General features: G+C 38.7%; 1 protein-coding gene across 2 annotated transcripts in view; it reads right to left on the reverse strand.

Moving 5' to 3' along the window:
• Positions 1–23,494, reverse strand: part of LOC110479824 (uncharacterized) — a 112,900-nt gene that overhangs the window by 51,071 nt on the left and 38,335 nt on the right. For both annotated transcript variants that reach the window (XR_014956931.1, XR_014956930.1), the window contains exon 2: positions 2,295–2,434. The gene's annotated coding sequence lies outside the window, so the exon portion shown is untranslated. The remainder of the gene's footprint in view (positions 1–2,294; positions 2,435–23,494) is intronic.

A 23,494-nucleotide genomic window follows, 5' to 3' on the forward strand; every position in this document is an offset into this window, starting at 1 on the left:
ATGTACTTTGTTAAAAGACCATGCTGTGCAGCTCTGTTTTCCTTGCTTGTGGATCACTGGAGTGTTCAAAATTCTGCTTTTATCAGATTCAATCATCCTCTGTTAAACTCAGCAGAATTCCTCTAAACTACAGAATGACATTTCCTATCAGTTTCTTTATGTTTCACTAAAATAGTATAGCTACTGTATGGAACGTGCAATTGGAGATTATTGAGGCACATCCCCAGAAGCCAATTAGAGAAAATACCACACTTGGCGATCTCTTTTGGATATAAAGAGAGATTGGTTCTGCCATCTTGCTGTAGTGGGGTTAAATATACATCAATATACATACAGGAGACACTCATGGCTGTAACAATAACAGATCTGAGTGATAAGCACTGCAATTCAACAATATAGCACCACTGTCATCTTTTGAACTATGGATGAAAAATATCAAAGAGCATATTTGCACTCTATTATGAAATAATGAACACATATAATTCATTTCACATCTCACAGCTAGAATAGTGCCTGTCAGAAGATGCACTTTGATTTTTAAGTGCAAAATCCACATTTTTCCTTGTATGCCTTTTAGGCATACCAAGCCATAGCACAGGGTCCACTGGGAGCTATGTTGTTCTAAGAGAATCATGCAAAAAGCAAATATTTGTGTCTTGGAGGGTGTGGGGGTAGGAATGGGGTTTGGATTTCCTTCTCACCATTCCAGGTCTGATCACTTTAAGTAAAATAAACCAGAGCAATATCCTTGTGTTTCCTTGCCCTGTCTTGATAGGGTTGAAACAGGGATGGAAATGCAAATGTTACCATTTTTTTTTTTTGCTGCTTACATAGATCCTGAAGTGGCTAACAGCTGGAATCTGAGATTCTTTTTTATTTGAGTAAATTACAGTAAAGAGAGCCAGACTAGACACTTGCTCTGACTCTTTGCTCTGTTCAGAAGATCCCTGTAGGTGGCTAGGTCCATAGTCACTGGAGTGTAAAGGGTACCAGCCTATTTCATGAGCCTTAACTCCTCTTGGCACCACCACTACAGCATCCTCTTTGAGACTTTTGGCAACCAGATAATGTGAGTAGTTGATCTGGTCAGGGATGCTGAAACAGCTTTCCTTGCACCTTCCCTCCTCCTCAATACTTGAAACACAGAAACTCCCTTGTATTCAGACTAAGTTTTATGATAATTAAAACAGCTAGACAAATACAATATTTAAATTCCACATTTAAAAAGAAAATCACGATTGTCATATACAGACAATCTTGAATACATGGTACTCAACCAGCATTTCTGTTTCTCTGCACTTAAATGTGTTGGTCATAAAACCTCTACAAGAGAGAGGATACAGGTGCTATAGATGATTGCCTGTATAGACAGAAATAGGCAGGAGCCTGCACATTATATTTATTGGCTTGGCTGTTTATCCTTTAGGCTAAGGTCGTGTGCATTAACCTAACCACTTCCTAGGTTTATTTTAAAAGGAAAAATAAAACACACGCCTAGAAATGCTAAAATGTAAATGATTCCAGGTGTGGTGTTCAGTGATCAGTCAGTTAGGCCTTTGTTAAATCTTTTGTAAGAGATTTAACTTTGTTTCTGCGAGGCATTGGTGGCTGAGCCATCTGCAGAGGTGCAGCTCTGAAACGGATGAGACCTGCACAAATGGCAGCTGAAAAAGTGACTTCACATGGCACTGGTACAACACACGTTCACAGGCTGTTATAGGAGCAGCTCTGGCTCTGCCAGGGAGGGCGAACCAGGGGACTGGAGCAGGGATGGGAGTCAACAAAGGCACCAGCAAGGGACACAGGCCCAGGTCATGTTGAGAGGAGAGTACTGCAAAGCCTTGGAGGACAGGGCCGTGAAGAGAGCAAAAAAGGCTATGTTAGAGAAGAGCTATAAGGAACATTTAGGAAATCAGGGCAAGCCACACCTCTTTCCTTTCCCTGAGCCTCTTTGGTAGTGCTCAGCTGTGTGACAATGATGGCTCAGCAACAGCAACCACTTGGTAGAGGGCTGCAGTGTAAAAGTAGGGCAAGAAACCAGAGGAGCCTGTTTGTACTAGGGAGAATCCTTGAGTTATTTGCAGTAGAAAGGTAGATGTTTTCAAGATGAACACATAGAAAGAAAACATAGGAATTAACTGAAAGAATTGGAATGAACGTATCTGAAAGGAGTGGGAATTGCAGTACATATTGATAAATATTTTAGTTGATATTTCATTAATTTGTTTTTGCAGGCTTGGACTAGACATTTAGAGGTTATTTAACAGCAGTAAATGATAAGGTATACAACTAACCTCATACTGTATATGTGGAGAGAGGTTGGCAAATGGTCATAGTTCCAGTCTTCTGCCTGTGTTGTTGGCTCAGAGACAGCTTCTAATTGGTTGTGTAAAGCATCAGTTGCATAAGCATCATCACATAAGAAAAACTGCACCTGAATGTTGTAGAAAGAAAGAGTGAGACATGGAAAAGATCACAGGAAAGAGCAAGCATTTTAGAGAAGACAAAATCACAGGGTCCACAAGAGCATGAATTATAATGACATTTTATTTTGTTTGTATAAACGACTTTTAGACTAAGGCACTTGTATCAGTTTTCCCAGAGCTGTATTAATTTTCCAGTTCTGTCACCAGCTTCCAAGGTACCTTTGAAAACCACTTACTCTTCAAGAATATACAAAATATATGTTACTGGTTTCTAGAAATAAAAATGAGATCATCAGAGTCCTCTCCTCCCAAATCCAAACTCCATGACCCTCCTGGAAGTAAAGCTCTTTTTGAGATTTCAGTATTCTGAAAATTGCTGAGCACTGCTTAAAATCCACGCTATCTTCTCCTCTGGTGCCTGGGGCCATCTCTTCCCACCCAGCTCACAGCAACATGAGGACAGTGCTTGTACATTAGTTTGCTACTTTCACTGTGGTGGACAGAGCCTCACAGATACCCTCTAAACAAAAAGGTTGAAAACAAGTTGCATTTCCATAGGTGTGGCTAAGGCATATAACATAAACAGACCTCATTTTTGTCTGCTTTTCTTTTATCCCTAGGAAAAATACTGCCAGGTTATATTTAGTATTCTAAACCAGTCACGAGAAGAGCACTGGGCGGGGCTCGTGGTTTTTCAAGCACTCATCGGATCATACCATCTTGGACAACTCATTTATTCTGTGTATAGTGAATTCTCTGGGTTTGCTTCTATTTAGAGGTCAGTAGAACTCCTTTTCTCTGTTCCCCAAGACAGAAAACCTTACCTAGCATGACACCCAGACTCAGCCAGGACAAAGCGTGCCTGGCAGGTCTTTTGTTCTCACCTCCCAGGCCAGAGCTCCTGCACAGCCAGTTCTTCAGACAAAGAAGATCAAAAGTTTGGCACAAGTTCTTTCCCATTTTAGCTACTCTCCAGCACACCCAGACAACTATATAGGAAGCAGATACGTGGTCTGTCCCCAGACAGTGCAGCAGGACTGTTGCCCATGGGCAAGGGAGCTACAGGGGAAGCACAATGACACCAGGTGACCCTTCCAGGGTGAGGTGGCTCCAAGGGCACCCACAGCAGCACTTACAAGCCAAATTTATTCAGGAACCCTTAATAACATTATTTAAATGTAGAGCTAATGAAAAAACAAAAAAAAAAGCCCTAGGGATACATCCCATACACTGAGGTTCCTCAGGCTCGCAATCCTCTAAAGGGGATTCCTCACTGTTTGTATCAGCATATTTCTCCCAGCAGATGGGCCATCACTGCTATAGTTTAAGGGATTCACCTGTAAAACCAAAACAAAGCCTGTTAAGGGATTAGAGAACTTCAAGAACAGAGAAAAGAGCAGCTGTTTCCCTTTGTAGGTCAAGATGAGAAACATATTTTTACTTTCAGGAAATGAGATTAATTTCTAAATACCAAGGAAGAGTATGAATCCTTTTGTGACCAAAAGCAGGCTAAATATCTTTCTGATGTGGTATATTGGTACCAATAAACCAAAGGTACATTGGTATATTGGTAGAGGTAGTCTCAGTAATCAGTACAGGGCCATCTTAATTTTCTTTCTTGGAGCAAAAAAGAACTTAATTATCTGTAGTTGAGGTGGAATTTCTTGAAATAGACATCAATAACTACTACACAAACAGGCCAAAAAAGAATGAATCTTGGGGAATGGGTTGAAATAGTGAGATACATCATGAAATGTGATTAATGAAACCAAGGGAAATATAAAATAACATGTTTCCCTGGAAATGGACTGTAAGTGCACAATGTCTGCACAATATTGTACATCTGCAGTTCTCTGTCCTGCCACCTAATATCCAAATTGTCTGCCAGTATAAACACAGCTGCTAAATGTCTTCTACAACTGCAAAAATAACAAATCTCCACTATTCTCCCAGCTATTGAAGTATATTTTTACAGAGACAAATGCAATGTTTACCCTTGTTCAACAGGAGAAAATGCCAATGCCCAACATATATGTCTTATTAACACATGTTGAGAGTCAAATATCATAGATCAAATAAATGGGATGGTTGTTTTCTAGTATCTGGAGATGAGCTGAGATTTAATGGGTTTGGCCTGAGCAGTTTCTCATCTGGTTTCCACATAGACATATGCCTACCCATGAACATAAAATCACCATTTTAGTTGGTTTTGACCATCACTACAACAGAATCTGGCAGGATTGCAAAGGATGAGAAATCTTCTTTTTGTAAACTCTGCTTTCCACATTGTGGATTGGCCTGCAGACTCTGCTGGGGAAGAGCTGTGCTCAGCTTCTCCCCAGCCTGGAGACATAGGTCTGCAGCAGCTGGGGGTGTGGGAGACTCTAAGTAACAATTTTCATGTTATAATACTATCCTGGACTGTAAGAAGTAATTTAAGATAATTTACTAGGTTGCATTTACTGAAACAACTTCTTTTCAGAAAATATAACTAAGGAAAACCCAAGTAAAGGGAAAATGATAGTCAGGATTTTCAAACTGTACTCTGCTTGGACTTTGCATAGATGAAGAGAGCATAAATGAGAAAAAGAGAATGAGAGAAAAAAGAAAGAAAGAAGGCTCCATAAACCTAGGAAGGGTACCAATCCATTTATACACTTCCTGGAATGCTGAGAACATTTAGTCTTACTGGCCACAAGAAACCACTTTTGTTGTGCAAAAGGTTTCACACATGGACTGAAGCCAGAAGTTTTTTCATGGCACTGTGGGAAGAAAAAAACATTACTGTACAGTTTGGTGAACTACAGACAGAAATTGGTCTGTAGGCCTGCCTGGTAAAACTTTATGAAGCCACTGTCATTCCTCTCAGCCTCCTTCAAATCACAGGCTTGAAATGTACTTCTTCTCTTACAAGAACAGAAAACTGGCACCTACTCATGATTAGGCAAGTAAGCAAGGTATTACTGCTATTCTTGATTAGCTAAAAACTATGAACACACTTGTTTTTTGGCAGTTTGTCTCTCCCAACCTATATTCCACTTTTATCTTATTCATCTGTTAAACCATCAGCTGGCATTCTGTAGGGGAAGGAATATGCTTTTCTCTAGGCATGTACAAGAACTAGCTTCAGTCCACTTTTCCCCTGGCTGCAATAGAAATGCCAAGGACACTAACCAAAGCATAACTGTGAAGGTTATAATTTTTATCCTGTGAGAAAGCAAGATATAGCATAAATTGTAATAAAATTATAGAAAAAAATTACATAAGCAGTCATTAATGACAAATTAGGAAGATTCAGTTGCTCAAACCATCATGATAAGGAGTAGGATGCAACTTTGATCCTTTGTTCAAAATTCCAGTTTTCTTTCTCAATTTAAATTATTTCTTCCAGATATTTAATTGCAGACATTTTCAACCTATTATTCTGCCAGGCAGAACACAGTTTTTGGATATTACTTTGCCAGTGATCCCCTGTGATCTGGAGTTGTGCTTGACAAAGCTGTGATGTGGATCAGACTGTTATATTGGGGAGAGGGGAGGTCTGAGACCTCTATAAACAATCTTTACAGCAGGTAAGTATTTCTGCACCCTTGCATCTGGATCATGGAGTACTCTCTTTGACCATTAGAAGAAAACAAACTGAAGTGGAAATCCAGACTCTCTTGGTGCCAGACTGCAAAACACAATTGGATCTACAAACCCAGCTCTCCAAGCTAGTTAGGTAGGAGTTTGAGCTCCAAGTCTTTGTATTTCTGTTTAATGGCTTCACATTTTAAGTAAAGGCTAGAGCAGAAACAAACAGTTGCTCCAGCTGAGAGGCTGTGTTTGCATGCTGTTCCCATCCTCTGGGCTGGCCCCAAGGAGCAGAGCTCAGCAAGCACGCAGCACTGCTCTTCCCAAGCAGCATGGCTTGGGATGCTGCCTCACAGGGGTGGGATAAGGTCACAGTGCTAGGTACAGCTGTCAGATGTGCTGCAGTTAAAGCAGGCTGATACCTTTAAAATCTGTGAATTTCTTCTATCCCACAGTTATTCTGGCAAAAATCACAACAGCCTTTTGACTACAGCAGCAATATGGGAAGAGGTGGGCACAAAATACAATGAGGACAGACATGCTGAAGACAGTGTGTGATATTGTGCCCCAAAGGGAGGCAGGAGAGCACAGGAGATGAACAACTCAGAGCTGAGTGTCTCCTTTGGACATTCTGCCTGGAAAAGCAGCAAGAAGTGGTCAAGTACCAATAAAGAAATATAATTGTGCTCTCATGTTTTTTACACAAGACGCATCCATATCAGATCATGAAAGAAGTGGGGAGGGTTGCCAGCCTCATTTATATTTCCCTTATTCACTCTACTTTAAAAAAACCCACAAGTTTCCCACGTTTATGAATCTGCTAAAACACACGGCATTTCACAAAAATAGACAAATATGTTTGCAAACTCTAAAGGTAACAAAGAATGCTTGGATAAGGATGCTGGTCACTGGGAAGGCATCACTTACTATGAAAATGTTGCAGAGGAAAAGATTACCAAATGCAATTGAAAAAATTAAGTGGCCTGATCATTACAAGAGATCAGTGTGTGCAATTCCCAGCCACTTCAGTGTGAGTCACTCATAGGTAATGTCCTGTGATGGTTGGACCTGAGGGATTCTAAAGAACCATGAACAGAAAACCAAACCCTAGACCTAGCTCTACATCCCTTGTAAGGCTACAGGAGAAAAACAAAACAAAATAGGAGAAGTAATTTTCAACAAAACTGTCCTCTTCCTGCCTTAACATCATTCTTGTTGCCAACAAAACAAATCCAAGTGATCACCACAAGCACACACCTCTCAGGAAGTCTGCCCTCACTGCTGGCTTCAAACATTTGCTGGGTTTTTACAGTGCTGAAATTATTCCTGCATCAAATCATGGAATTACAGTGAGGCACCACCCTGTCTGTGGTTACAGGCTGCACAGACAAAGCCTTGAAGAAAATGCTGGGTGCTTCCTCTGGTGAGGCAAGGGAAAGGGGGCTCCAGCTGTCCTGTGCCCCCCACGCGTTCCATGGATTTGCCCTCCTGCCTGGGAGTGCCCTCCAAACCCCAGGGCTGCTAGCCTAGGCAGCCAGGACGTGCCAGGGATGTGCGTGCAGCTCCTTCCTCTCCACTCATCCTCACTGCAACCTGTCATCTTTTCCATGTAGCCACACAACATTTGAAAGAACAGAACTGTGGGTAGGATACCTTTCATAATAATAAATAGGAATAGCAATGCTTTTGTGAATTTAGGTCAATGCATCACCCTTAGAGCGCATTATAAATTCATCAGAATCACAGCCTGAAGAAAATTTTATTCCCTGGCACCAGCTGCTTTTAGCCATGCCACAGATCTTTAGCAGAATTTAAACTCCAGATTAAGTATTGATTGAGTTTAAATAAATTATAATATGTTATAACAAGAGCTAGACTCTGACTGGTATAGATGGTTTCCCTGTTTACCTCCTTTCTCACCTCAAATATTAACAAATGTATTCACTGCACTTTAACTGCACTGAACAGCCAATTCAGATATGAATAATACCAAAGTACTAATTTAAGCAGCACCTTCACATACTTGGCATAGGAATGAATAGAAATTTTAAACTAGGTACAGAATAAACATATCAACTTGAAGGATTATGTGAATAGGAATGAATTCCTAAAGAATTAGCTACAGGGGGAAAGTAAATGCAAAACTGCAGCTTATATTAGCATTTGATTGTATTTCAGATGCTTTGTTCCTTTTTTAAGGTTTGAAACTACCTCTGTAGTGATGGCTACCAACAAGCTGCAACACTACGATCCACTCTTGTGTCGTGCTCAGTAGCATCAGCTGCTTGTATACCCAGCATGTTATTTCTGGATGCCTAACAGATAAGCCTATCACTTTAAACTATATTTAATAGGGAATGAAAACTTGCATGAGCAGGTATTCAAAATGTAACTGTGATACAGTTACCATAGCCAACTAAGAAACGCAATTCCAAATTTTACAGAAAAGAAAACAACAACTATCTTCTGTACTGCTAAAAGAGGACAAGAGGACACATAAGGACATATAGTTTTGTGTTTGACCTATTTTGGTTGATTTAATTTTCAGATTTTGTAAGCCAAGCTCCAGTGAGTTCCTGAGGAAAAAATTCTAACTGGCATTTTACTGTGAGTCAAACCTCACACAAAAAGTGCTTTGTGAATCAAGATAACATTAGAAGCTGTCTAGCTGCACGTACCAAAGTACCAGTCTGGACGAAAAAACAGAGCTGTAATGGGCTTCTAACAGCAATAATATTTCACACTTCTGAATTATGTTTCAATTTGCGATCTCTAAGTGTTTTGCAGTGTGTGACAATTAAGTTTATCATTTGGAAACTTCAGTAGAAAACAGTTGTCATAATTTTACTGATGAAGAAACTGAGGTATAGAGAGGTTGAATGATGTTTATAAGATCTTACAGCAAACAGGATGTCAGTGCACCATCAGCAATGCCAGGCAGCATTTTGGAACTCCATCAAGGGCACTAACTCCTATTTCCAAACAGCTGATCTGCTGTATGTTTCACTAATATTTCACCAGCTTTGTGAACAATAGAATTAATGTCTTCATTTAGAGGTAGCTTATTTCCTGGTGCTGTTCTTACCAAGCTGATGACAGGAACAGTAATTCTTTTAACAAGAGTGCAGACAGTTTGGGATATGACAGCAATCCAGATAACGTCCACTTTGAGATGAATGAGTGCCTGAAATTGCACATAGCACCACACTGCATATAGACATAGAATGATAAAATTGAGTCTATTTAACATGGTTAGCAATCATCCATTTCAAGAGACAACCTAGAACTTTACCAGCAATATTGTCCTCAGAATATGCACATAGCAGGGTCATGATAATCTTTTCTCTCCTAAGTTCTCAACTGTGAATAGACATAACAAGCTTTGAGTCTGACTGTTCTTTTCTAGTTACTGAGCAGCTGTGTTATTTATTGCTTTCTTTCCATTCTCTGCTAAGAATGATGCAATTGCATTTTTTTTCCTGAAAAGTATGAGAAGTAATGGAGGATTTCTCCAAATGCCTCGTTTTTTAGTTAGACTTTACACTGATATATCAACACTGCAGTTAGAATAACCCAGCCCTTCTTTGAGGCACTAATAAAAGCAAGAGGCAGTGGAATTAGATTTTGCAGTGCTGTACATTTTCACCTGCCTACACCTAGTTAGCTACCACTGAAATCTTCTTGGTATTTAGCCCTGGATATCTAAGCTTCTGTCTGGCCAAGCAGGGTTAGCAGTGGCAGTAGTCTGTGTTAAGGGCATTGCTGCAAGGATATATCCAAAGGCCTTCAGGGATTAGCACAGAAATGCCATGAAGCTGAACGCTTTGCCTAAGCCCCATCTGTAGCAGGGCTGCAGATCCCCTGTCCGGATGTGGCAGCCCTGTGTGAAACTGAGGAGCAGTGACAGGGAGGTGCGGGATGGAGTTCAAGGACCAGGCAGTAACCACACGGGGTGAGCAGTCCTACCTGTGACACTGCCAGACCAGGGAGGATGCTGCCATGTCAGTAGGCTTTCTTTAGCATTAATCCTGAATCACTGCTGTAGCATGGTTATCTGGGAATATGTGAGGGACTTCCTCATGGCCTGGATGTAACCAGTTATTTTAGGGGAATAAAAGGTTCACATTTGGTACTCCCCACTACAAAACCCTCTATGCATCTTATGCTACTCTATGGTAGGTGCATTCTCTACAGTCAGAGAAGGAGGTTCAGGGATTACCTGTATGCATTTCCCATAATATCTCTGTCAGTTTGTACACGGAAACAGTCAGGAAGAAACAATAAAAGGTGTGGCTAATAGCAGCTGCAGTGCTAACTCACTTGGGTCATGGTTGGGTAGGGTAAGGATGGCTAAGACTATCACAGCTGTAGAGCATAAAAATATTTTCATGATTCCTAAAATTGCTGTCTTACTACTTAAGAACACTCTAGTTTTTCAAAGAAAATTCAACAGTATTCAACACATTTTACAATACAACAGTATTCAATACATTTCACTTTGTTCCTTCTCCTATTCTATAGAGGCACAATTATTTTCCAAATCTTTGGACGGACAATTGATAAAATGCATGAAGCCAGTCCGTGCAGTGGTCACTGTATCATACAGATCTGCTACATTAGAGGTTATCTTTTTCCATGCATTTATGATTCTGATCTGATAGCTTTATATTTGCATGCTGTTGTTTTGTCTTTGCTTGAAAAACAATTGAATTTTAGATTCATAAAATAACAGAGACTATGCAAAAACCTATGTGATGATGGCTAGTTACATCTTAAAATTCTTTAGTCTGAAAGCCTGGCAAGAATCTGAAGGGAAGTGTTAAAGCAACCTGACAGAAATCCCCTGCAGTGCTTAAGAAAAAAACTCAGCTCTCCCTCCTCCCAGCTAAACCCTGAAACAAGGTCAATGCACTAAAAGGCTCTGGAAATAATTTTTTTATAAATAAATATCCTGGGGAATTAGTGCAGCAAGTGCCACACACTCATGTCTCTAAAATAAAGGTAGCTATGACTATGTAAGCATTTCCTTTACGTGCTAGGGATGGCACACATCAGTCAAGGTGAGATTAAATGCATCTCTGATTATGCTACAGAAGAAGGAATTTTTTTTTTTCCTTAGGAAGAAAACTTTGATCATAACCTTGAATCAGCAAGTTGTTTAAGTCCATGCCTAGTGTTAAGTCTGTGAACAATCTTTGATATGCTGGAGTCACAGACCCCTGAAAAAGGACACTTGTGGCTCTAACAAGTAAAATGCCGGAGAAAATACAGAAGTCTCCCAAATATGAGCTAGTGCTGACTTTCCAAAGCTTTGGTGGCTACTCCACTGATCAGATTCTGACGCCCTGATATTCACCTCTGATTGAGTCCTGCGTATCATGGCAAGGGCCTTTTTTACCCATCTCATCTGTTCAGATACTGCATTATGGCACAGCAGTAATTAGTTTTTCTTCCAAAGGGATCAAAAGTTTCAATCTCCCATGACTGCAATCAATGGCAACCATTTCCCTCATCAACAGGGCATGAATTATACAAATATTCACATTAAATCTAAATAAGAAAACTGAAGAAGGTGAAAAAATTACATTATTTGGCAAGGACGTAATAATTTGGGAATTTACATATTATTTGGTGACATCGATGGGACACTTTGCCCTAGCTTGGATCAGTTTTTTGAAAATTATTTCATCTCTCCCTCCTTCCACTTTAATTTTATCCAGAAAGCTTCTCTTTCATTTGCTGAAAGGAGAATGTGGAAGAAAGGAGATCGTTCAATCACAAATTCACTTATCTTCACTGCATCTGTGATGTTGTTCCCTAAGCAGTAATCTCCTACATTCAGGAAACCTGTGCAGGTTTCTCACAGGAAAAGCACAACATCTGAGCCAGTGTGAACACAGCAGTCAAGGGCTGGAATAAATAAAAGAAATTAAAACCCAAGCTAAACAAAAGTCCAACCCAAAACCTTCTTTTTCATCAGAATATCAAGTAGCAGACATTTAAATGAAGAAGATATTTATGCCTTCCTCTTTTGGAGGAAATTTCCTAAGGTTTAAAATGCAGATAAAAGGCTTACGATTCTATATTGGCACAGCCTGATTTTCAGTTGTGCTTATCACTGCCTGCCATGCAGCTGGCTTGCTTTCTTTCTTTGAAAGTTTGAGGTTCTTTACACAGAAATTATGTTTTCAAAATACAGTTGAGAATCCTGATGTTATAATAGTTTTCAGAGCCACTGTGTACATTACTAATTGTGTACATGAGTCCCTTCACTGACTCCACTGAACATGCCGAGACTACCAGCTACCAAAACATAAGGTAAGGCAAATCAGGCCAGCTTTATATTCCTGACTTGGTGAAAGTATTGATAGCTTGTAGTGAGTGGAAATTCTTTTAAAAATGAGGTTGGAAAATGTTCTTTTTCCTGAACTGTTAAAATGATAAATACTAAATAAACAGCTGCAAGTGAAATGGTTCCCTGCTGTCCAACAACTACTTTTCTAAATACCTAAGAAAGTATTCATAAATACAGCCAAGTTTAGGTCTGATATCCAAAGTAAATAAGATACACAGAAAGTATTCGTAACTTCATAGTTTTTCCAGTGTATTCTTTTAAAGTGCAAGCAGGAAGACCTCTAATAGTCCACAGCTCCCAGTTCAGAAAATATTTGCCTGGATATTTTAACTGGACATTACTGGAACCCTGAAAATTACTATAAATAGGATAAAATCAGCAAAATGCTCAGCCAAGAAGGAAATGTATATGCACAAGGAGATACGCTCCATTTTTATATCTCACAGAAAGAAGACTGAACTCCCATCTTATGTTGCCTTTCCACAGTAGTCCAAACATTTTGGGAGCTGAGTTATGAACTAATACAGATTTCAAATACTGTGAAGAGTGGTTGAGGAAAAATGAAACGTAGATGCATTTGGCTAATTTAAAATGTACAAGCAAGAACTTAGAGTCATTTAAATATATACAAACCCTCTCTTATCTTGAATGTGATCATAACTGTCGCCAGTGAGTAGACAAGAAACTTCTTGGCACTCTGTTTCTGTTAACTCCTTCGAAGAGCAAACATAGTTCACATTGCAAAACTTGTGGGATTCTTCCCTTTATAGAATAATGTAAACAAACATTTTCTTATTTAATCTGTTTAATTAAGTGTTTTTTATTACCAGTTTCTGAAGCACTTCAGATAATAAAGCCTAAATCCTTGATCCTAGTGGGAATTTTAAGTGTTTTTTTTTTAAAAAATACTGTTACCCATTAAATGTTTTAACTATGGCTTTAGGATTTTTAAGAAAGTCTCATAATTTTTAATGTCTTGATTTCTAGGTCTTAAATGGGAAGTAATTTTTTGACCTATGTTAACTGTTTCAGACTCTTTTAATGGAATATGCAATCAATACATTAATAACATCCCATGCATTAGCACTGAATATAGCAGAAGGTTAAAAGGGGCACAGGTTTTCCATTAAGCCTTTTTAATTTTTCCTTTTCAGGATTTTCCTGAATCTGGGAGTGGGTAGATCCAGTCCTACATCTACTACACCAGTCTGGGGAATGATGCCACAAAAGCATTTGTAACCCCTTAAATATAACATGGTATATACTTTTTCAATTCCTGTACATTGCCCTCAATCCCACCTCAGAAATTCATGCTGTGTATGACAAGGGTCTCAGTCTGCAGGAGAGAGGCTGCAGATGGGGCATGGGAGTCTGGCAAGGTATCAGGAACTCGATAACAGAACTGGAAAGGGACTTAATTCTGGTTTAGGCCATTTTTGAAACATTTTTTTTTAAATAATGTGCAGCATTTCCATAAATGTTACCTCATCCTTCTCTGAGCAGTTTCATTATGAAGTCTATTTTCTTTCTTTTTTTTTTTTAAATGAAATAACTTTACCAATTTTAAATTCAGATGGAACAGGAAGGGGAAAAGTGCTTTATTTCTTGCTCCTCCTAAGATTATTTTATCCATTTCTAATTTTAGTTCTCTTCACGTTTTGTTTGTTAGGCATAACTGGGTCAACACTTTCATTCTTTCAGGTTGAAAATCCTGTCTGAAGAAAAGAAGTTACTTGTCATGAAGCAAAGCAAATGACTGTGAATAATTTATAAGAAAGTAAAAATATTCTGCTTTTGAGATTTTAACAGGAGAACAACCCTGATTTATAAATTATTACAATTACACTGGAATATGTTCTCCATCCTCTTATTCTTTTGCTCAGCCATAATACTTCTTGCTGAAATGGGTAACAATCTCTTCAGCAGCACAGTCATGGGTCCCCCCGGGTTTGGGGACAGTGCCCTTTGGACCATGAATTTATCAGCACTCACAATCCCGCTCCACACTTCTCAAGATTTTTGTTAGTAGAAAAATTACTTCCTCCAGGTTTATCTCCTTATAGAGGATAAAATGCAAATACATATCGAAGTCCAGTGGGATGTGATGGGAGGGCTGTCACAGAGCTGGGGGCTCCAGAAGAAAAACTGGAGCTTGCAGGAGATTCTGGCAGCATTATTAAACCACATCACAGATCTGCTCCCTTACTGCTCAGTGCAAAGTAACACTGAGAGATAGGTAGTTAAATTCTTGGGGTTTGTTTAGTTCTAGCTCCTAAAGGCCACAGTGTTCAAAGGTATTTGTTGTCATAATTATTGTATGCATTTCTCTGTATAAAGATGGTAAAGTGAAGAAATACAGTATATTTAATGGAAAAGTAGAGATTACAGCAACTTGGTTTGCTGAGAAATCAGTTTCACTAATGCTCTTATTAAAATGTCTGAAATGAATGTGTCAATTCTCTGTGGCTCCAAGGGAAGAAGATGAATTACTTAATATCAAAGTCTGTCACCTCTTTAAATGTTTTTTTATACACTTTCTGCAATACAACATTTATAGTGTACTAATACTGGTGTAAACTACTGCGATTTCCAGCATCTTGTCCTCAATAATACACTTTTTATTTTTAAAACTAGTGTTTAGAAGCACAAGTGGAAGAACTAAAGCATAGCAATGCATATATATGTAACAGCTTCCATGAAGTTCATGTAACTGAGTCAGTGAGCTCCTATGCCCTCCTGTGCCAAGCAATCTTTAGTGATCCTCATCCACTTCTTACATGGAGACCAGATTGGCAGGAGAGGGGAAGGACAGCCAGCCCACAGGTTCTTACACAGCAAGATTTCAGCCATGAATTCCATCATTTCACATAAGGTGTGGTCACATACACAAAGACTGCTGCCACCAATGTGTTCCCACAGCAGGGACTCAGTTTGAAAATCCTACGGGAGGAGTTTGAAGTGTGGAATTCCCAATGCTCATCCTGCTGGCCATGTTGTGGGTCAGCCAATGTTGGTGACAGTCTGTGCCTTGGGGGAAACTGAACATGTCTTTTCTTTAACCTTACCACTGGCTTATGACAGGTATTAATGTGAAACCTCTGCCCATGAAAAACGAAATTCCTGACTGACACACATTTTCCTCCCTTTTTTATCAGTCAGGGAGGATGTCAAAATTCTTTGATCAAAAGTTGGTGGGGAAGTTGGCATTCATTTTAAAGTGGAAGACCTATCTAAGGAAATAGTGTAAGGGGCCCGGACTTGCTGGACACAGCCCTGCTTTAGATTTGCATTTCTGGGACACTAATAATTTTAAATTTAAGTCCACAAATTTTAGACTTCAGAAAAGTCAAAATATCTGTGAACTGGGATACTCAGATCTGGGATACTCAGAATCCCAACTGATTGGTCCCAGACACACTGAGTTCTACGTGTGTATGATACAGTTTATGTTTTTACACACTAATTATATTAGACCTTATCTGACCTTCTATTCTAGGCTACTAATTAGATTTCTCTGAGCTTTGCAGTCATTAACAATCTCAGTGGAATTGCACTTTTCCACGTCAGAATTACACCTCCCACTTTACTTATTCTCTTCGCTACCTACAAGCTTGCACCAAAATATCCACACTTCTTGTATTTCATTCTTATCCAACCACTTGTTATACATTAATGAAAAAGCACTAGTGCAATTGAGCGGTTCAAATCTGTACATCCTGGCTGTGTATAAAACAAGATGTGCTTTGATTCTTCCCCTCAGAAAGGTGTACTAAGCACTAGAAATAAAAGTTTATTAGTGGCAGTTGTACTAAGAATTAAAAATAAACTGTCCCAAGCAGGTTACTACTGAATGGAATCCAATATATGAGTGGTCTGCGGGATTTCAAGGAGAATAATTTGCTGACTATCTTCTAAGAAACTCTTGACTAAGTAAAAGCAGTCTTGGGTAAGTGTTGATCACCCTTCTTGTGATTTTCAAAACTCCCTCTGTGATTTTAATACCCAATTCCATTAACTTCAGCACTAGGCCTGCTAATCCTGTAGGTAGGCTAGAAAATCTTTAGCTGTATCCAGGTGTTTCAGAGATTATAATGCTAATCACTCACATTTATCTGCTAGTATCAATATGAGAAGGAAAACAAAGCAGGAGATAGACAAGCTTGAATTAACAGACATATTTATCCCATATGCTTTTTGCCTTTTTCTGAGCAAGAATAACTCAGTCTTCTTCTCTCTGTCATTCTTATCCTAAAGCTTTGGACCCCAAAGCACCCCATACCTTTGAGAAAAGAATAGTATGGAGAACAAAAAGTATTTTTGGGGAAGGGAATTCTTTTGTTCTCTTCTTTGGGACATTTTCTTATTATAATATAAAAAAAAAATACCAGTTTTATTCTGGAAATTTTCCTAAAACTGGAACATACTTCTGCAGGAAATGTGTGAGATCTATTCATGTCATATAATCTCTGGATGTGATTCTAGTGATCTTTCACTAAACAAATGTTCACCTGAACACTGATAGTTGTTGAACTCTCCTCACTTACAATGCAATGGGCCTTTAGAAAAATGATAAATGATCACTTGTAATTTCAACAGATTTTACTCCAAGGAGGTCAGCTGTTGTGCTTAGTTAGCATGTATTCTCCTCCTCAGGAATGAATGGAGGAGAGAAATGGGGCATATTCTGTGATTGTAACTGTATTTTCACTTTTTTTGGTCTTGGTTTATGGATTTTTCAGTGTTTTTCTTTAAGCAATTATATCCACATCTTTTTGTGTTTGGAAATGTTTTCACATGGGAAGGTGGCTGTTGCAGTCAACAGCTGAATTACATAGCAGAGACCACTGAGAGCTGCCAAGTTACAGCCAGGGCTCACTGAGAGACTAAGGGAAATCAGGACATCTTGTATGTCAGACTGAGAATATCTTTATACACTCAATAGAGAGTCAATAGAGAGTCATGAAAAGCTTGAATTTTCTAGGTTTGGAGTGAAGAAAAATGAAAAAAGCAAAATTCCTTGATTTTATGAAGACTTTTCTATGCTGCTTATTTCAAAGAGCTATTTAGGAGAATGTAAGACTTATACATGTTAGTGCTCTCCTGTGGAAAGAAGACATCCCTGTCAAGTGAAAATTAAGTCCAGAAAGCTTATGTTTGATGCAAGATTTATTGGTACTGTTGCCAAAGATTTCCCACAACCTCTTGTCTTTGTCAGAAAAGGTTCAGGAAATGGCTTGATGCTGTCTCTCCTCCTCTACACCTGCTTTTCCAGGGCTGCATTTGCTTTTATACTGTTCAGTTTAGGATGTTACTGCACTGGATTGACATCTACTTTTTTCTTTTTTTTTTTTTTTAAGATATTATTTTATTTACTTTATTGAAATAATGCCTCATACTGTTTGGATTCTGTTTTTTGTGAGCCCAAAATGAGACTGGTCTGACTCTCTGTAGCCTTGGAGCTGATGTCATAAAGACTGAGAGAGAAATGGGTGGGCCACTGTGAATTTGTGGACATCTACAGTTAAAGTTCATTTGTAAAAGTACAAAGGACTGCATGTGGTGTAAGGCGGCCAAGAACTGAAATATTTACCATGATAAATTACTTATTTATAGCATATACTTATTATTACTTATTTATTATGTATACTTATTATAGCCATATTGTGGGGCAACTACCGAAATAGCAATAATATAAAACAGTTTTTGCTTGTGGATCTTACATTAATAGTATTGCTAACAATTTAACTTCATCCTAAAAAACCTATTATGGCAGTTTTCTGCTATAGGCGAAAAAAACCATAAAAGCTCTCAGTATATTATGGTTTGAAATAAAGGAGAGTTGAGGGAAGCTAAGTTTCCTTTGAATGAGTTTTTTCAAATTGCGTGTGGAAAACCACATGAGAAAATATATGAGTATACACTTGCAGAAAAACCACTTTTTCTTTCTGTAATGCCAATTAGAGAGCAAAGACTTACTTGTTTTCCTAAGACTGTGTGTGTCTTCATAGCCAGAGTAGGAGAGAAGATGGATGCTGTAGATTGCCCTGAGCAGACATCTAAATTTATTCCTGTCAATGTTGAAAAAATGATTTGAACCCTGTTTCCCCAGTGAAGAAAAAAGAACCTGATAAGAAAAGGCTCCAGACCTCCCTGGATGAAAAGCGGTTACTGAGAGAACTAATAACAGAACAGTGAGAAACTCAATAATAGAAATTTCAAAGGGAATGATAATTTTAACAAAGAACATTTCAACCAAGGGTGTTGGAGTGGAAAAGGACAGGGAGGATCACAGGATCATTATACATCCCTTGTAATTAATTTGTGAAAAAGGCAAATGCAGTCCTAATGTCCTAGGTGCAGTATTTGCAGAGATGAGTAAATACACTGCTGCCAAATTGTGTAGTATGTACAATGATAGTTCACTCAGAAAAGCTTTGTTAAAATTTGTGACAGATGAGAACTACTGAAACTATGGGGAACCAGGTTCGGCAGTTCAGGGAACGCCTTCTGTCTGGATGGACCTGCACGTCCTGACTGTGACAAGGAAATGAAAAGGCAGAACTTGTTCCCCATCTCTGACACCAAGACGTGCTAATCACTCCATCCTGTAAGTGGCCCCTCATCAGTTCAGAGCTACAGTTCCCACAAGAGCCAGACCCTTAATTTGGCTAGGTGTTTCCACTGGCCAGCTCAACAAACTGCTCAGTGCAGCAATAGTCAGTGAAGTGTGAGCTCTGCTGTGCAAACCCATCACCTGCTGCCCGTGTGCCTGCTCCTGGGAAGCCACTGCCCAGCAGTCAGCCAGCAGCTCTGTTGGCCACACAGACAGAGCTGCGGGCAGCAGCAGCAGTGGTTTGGCAAGGTGCAGAGTCAGGCTGGTGACTTCCTTATCTGAAAACTCGTGTTGCTTGGGACTACTGTGATACAGATAATCCTTTTACTTAATTTAGAGCTGCTCAACAGGCTGTTTCAGCTTCATGAAAGAGAGAGTTCTTTCATAAAGATGGTACAACAATAAGAAATGTGATATTTTTTGACTGCTGTTCTGATTATGCTCATATGCTTGTCCAGCGTGCCCACGGGTCATAGAGCTCATGACTAAGTTCCTTTTCTCTCCTACATGATGAGTCTGTAACCAGTGAATCTACAAGCAGCAATCCTACATGAGACAGAGCCAGCAGGAGACAAAATGAGGCAAAGAGGATTGCATCTGACAGAGCTGTTTAAATAAATTGTTAATTTTCTTAGAATACCAGGGGACCTGTCTGTAGCACCAAATCTCCATAGCTTGTAATCTTATGAGCCATCTGTCTCCATGTATACTGGAGAAGGCTATGGACTTGGGAGGATGATGAAATATTGGGATGTACATATTGAGGGGGGTGGGAGATTATTCCAGTATCTAATCTTGCATCTCACAAGATGATGGGCTCCCCAGCCTCCTACTGTGGTAAAGGAATACAGGGCACTCACAATTTTCAAGGTTTGAGCTCTGAAATGCACACACATTCAGCAAATTTGGTAAATTTTACTGTTAGCTGTGTGTGCCTGAGTTTTATTTTTCTTTTAAATAGATAATCTATCCACTAAAAAGAAGAATGTTATATTAGCATTATATGTTGCAAATAAGAATCCAAAACATAGAAAAAACAGTCCATTCAATTTATATACCTTTAAGACCTACTACAAACTAATGTTTTTATTCACTTTGCAAAGAATAAGGACTAGGTTAAAACTAACTAGTACTTGTTCATTGTTTTATAGGAGGGATGAGTCTTGGAGGAAAAGAGCTCATAAGTTCTTAATGGTTTAGGACATATATTACATTTGCTTTCTAAAATTAATAAACTCATTATGTAGTGGTATCCTGGTTTAGAGCAAATCTGGGAGGAAACCTCTGAATGGGGTCCCTCTAGAAAGCAAATTCAAGCTTCCCTTCCCCTCACCAGTTCAGGAGACATAAACCTACTTTGAGAGAAGTGGAAGAAACTGTTTCTTTAACAAGCAGAGTACTCACAAACATGGAAAAATGAATAATAAACAATGGAATCTCTCATTGTTCTGAAGAGATGGCAAATTCAGAGAGTTCTTTTTGTGGGGTGTAGCTCGGCTTGCCCAGTCCTGCCTGTGCTGGAAAATGCCACGTCCTGGGCCCTGGTGGGCTGCAGGCGTGAGCTCCCAGTGTTTTCTGGGTTTTCAGTCCAGAGCAGGGCTGATCAGTTCCAAGAAAAGGAGAAGCCACAGTTCAGGGAACTTCTCTGTCTCAGCTAGCAAAGAAAACGAACAGAAAGCAAAGGAGATCTCTGCTGCTGTCCATGCTGCAGGCAGCACAGGCCGGGAGGGAGAATGCAGGGGAGCGAGCACAGTTTGTGCACACAGACTCAAACCGCGCCCTTCTCTCCCAGAACCAGCCTTAAACCAGTGCACAACTTAATATCCACCATCAACAGAACAGACCACTGGAGATACAAGCATCATAAAGTCACCCTAGGACAAATGGGAAGCCTTCTTTTTAGGCTAATTTAAATATTCAAAATGAGGTCAGGTCTGTGGCCATGAAATGAATTTATTTATATATCCCTCTACTGAATAATGATGTGACTTCTTTGAAAGACTAATAAATATCAACTTGCAAACCCTTCAGTACAATAATTCCTGTCCCCTGTGGCATTATATCTCAAGGGAGACAATATATTCTTATGGTAGAATACAAGAGCTGTGTTTAAATTCTAGTTTAAGAACTGAGAGATTTGAAAGAGTAGGAACCAAACTGTATCTTAAGAACTATCCTTCAGTCACCTTTTGTTGAATTTCTCCACTGTAGCAGTATTTACATGCCTATGTAAAGCAATTTAAAATTCTTTGCCTGAACTGTATGTATATTTTAATTGAAATCTATTATGTATTAATTATAATTTACAAAGAAACTATCACACACTTCAAGTTCTTACAGTTATTTTTAGATTCATGCTGTGAAATACAACTCCTGCATTTTAATAAATATTAAATTGAATACCTTCTCTCTAACTCTGAAGATTATTGACTGTAAAACTCAATACAAAATTGCTCCATTCGTTCTCCTTTAGCCACCTAATTTAACAAAGCACCAAGCCTTCTCATAGAAAGTGAAAATAAGAAAGACTCCCTTCTCCTCAGCCCAAATCACCTGAGCCCAATTTTACTTCCTTTGCACTTAACTCCCAAACAGTTTTTTATATACAAGAGATTAATACAACTTTTATAAACCAATTATCAACAAGTCTATAGATGAAAGAAAAGCCATATATCAACTTCACTGAATAACATAAAAAGTCTTACAAACCAGATGAGAAATATCAATTTTCCCCTTCTGATTATCCCCAGTGAAAGCACATTGCACAGATGGACTGCCATCATTAAAATCTTTATATAAATATATACATATATATATACACATATATATATTGGCACTTAAAGCATTTCCAAACTTTTCAAGAGTTCTGTCTCCTGTATGGAAGGTTTTTCTTGATGGAATTCCTAATAATACCTTAAAAAATAAGAAATTCCACTGAAGGAAGATGCCAGAACAGTAGGCTTCTCAGCTGAACAGCACTAATGAATATTGACAAAGATGAGTGTTTTGGTGTGATCCAATAATATGCATAAACAAGTTTAGCCAAAAACATAGATAGAATAATCTTTATAAAGGCATGATGAAGTAATGCAGAAATCTGCAATGTAATAAATTGGCCAATAGCTAAAATAATTTTTCAGTTTTGATAATTTAGAAATAAATTATCTAAGGGATATTAACAATGGATTTCAGACATTTGTTAGAGAATAAATCGTGCTGTAATTGCTAAAATGGTTCCAATGAACTAGAAAGCACATGGCAGCACAGAGCAAATGATGTTACCAACCTTGTCAGAGACTCCAAAACTGCAGTATCTGCGTGTCAAATAATAGCACTTTCATTTAACCTTTTATTTGCATACTCTGGAAATGAAAATCACTTGCCTTTATATGAGAGGTATCCATTTTTAGAGCCATTAGACTATCTTTTTAAAAACAATGAGTGTGCAACTGAGAATACAGATTCTTTTCTTTTTACAAATGCTGGAATATTGTATAACCTCTTTCGTCTAAATGAAACCAACGACAAAGTCAATCAAAATACCCAGTACAAAAAATAGATGTTCAATTTTAAAAAATCTACATTTGAAAATTATATAGTGAGAAGAGGCTTTTGAACCATCAATACTTCAATCTTGCTACTTGAGAGCTATAGACACCCCTTGAACACAAATATTAACTTCAATCTCACTATTTTACTGTGGAGAGAAAATTGCTTTTTAAAAGAACCTCAGGGTACAGACAAAAAGAAGAGTTGGGAGGAACATCTTTATATTCACCTTATCAGGAGGTATTCAAGCTAAATATAAAATAGCACATAATTATCTTGTTTGTTTGGTTTGTTTTTGGCATTTTCAGTAGTTGTTTCAGTGGGAGGTTGGTGGGACTTGAGACCAAAACTTTGGTGCATAACCCTAAAAAACTTCCACCTAGAATTAGGTCAACTCATGAGACAGAGATGCAAATTTCTTTTAATGACTTTGGGTCTCTTCTAATGGGAAAGCATAAAATACATAATATCTTATGAATTGATATATACATATCATAGAAGTGTTATACCATTTATAGAAGAATAATGCCCTTCCCTTTTCACATTGGGATTTTTCTGCAGAATAACCCAAATAGCAGAAGATTTATTGGCTTACTTTCCTCTTTTCTGTCCTTTGTTTTAGGCAGTTCAGTAACTCAAATTACTGACCTTATTTTCACACTGTGAATAACACAACTGTGGCTTTTCATTTTTTTTTTTTCCTTGTAGTTCAGGTATAGATGTGTTTTAATGGCTACACATTAGCAAATGCTTCCAGTTCAAGCTTCCATTAAATTAACCTTTTGAGAGCTGAAGACAAATGTAGTCTCAGCCTGGGATTGTTACTCACCAAGGCCCTGCCAGGACTGGCAGATACAAGCAGAACTCCCAGCCGAGGCATGCTCAGCTGCAGTGGCAGCTGGGGTCAGCCTGGGGCACCCCACACTCAGCTACCTAAATTGTCATTCTTGTGTTCTTAGGAACAGCTTGCATAAAAGC

The sequence above is a fragment of the Lonchura striata genome, chromosome 8 (genome assembly GCF_050655825.1).
Source record: "Lonchura striata isolate lonStrDom1 chromosome 8, ASM5065582v1, whole genome shotgun sequence".
NCBI classification, from domain to species: Eukaryota; Metazoa; Chordata; class Aves; order Passeriformes; family Estrildidae; genus Lonchura; species Lonchura striata.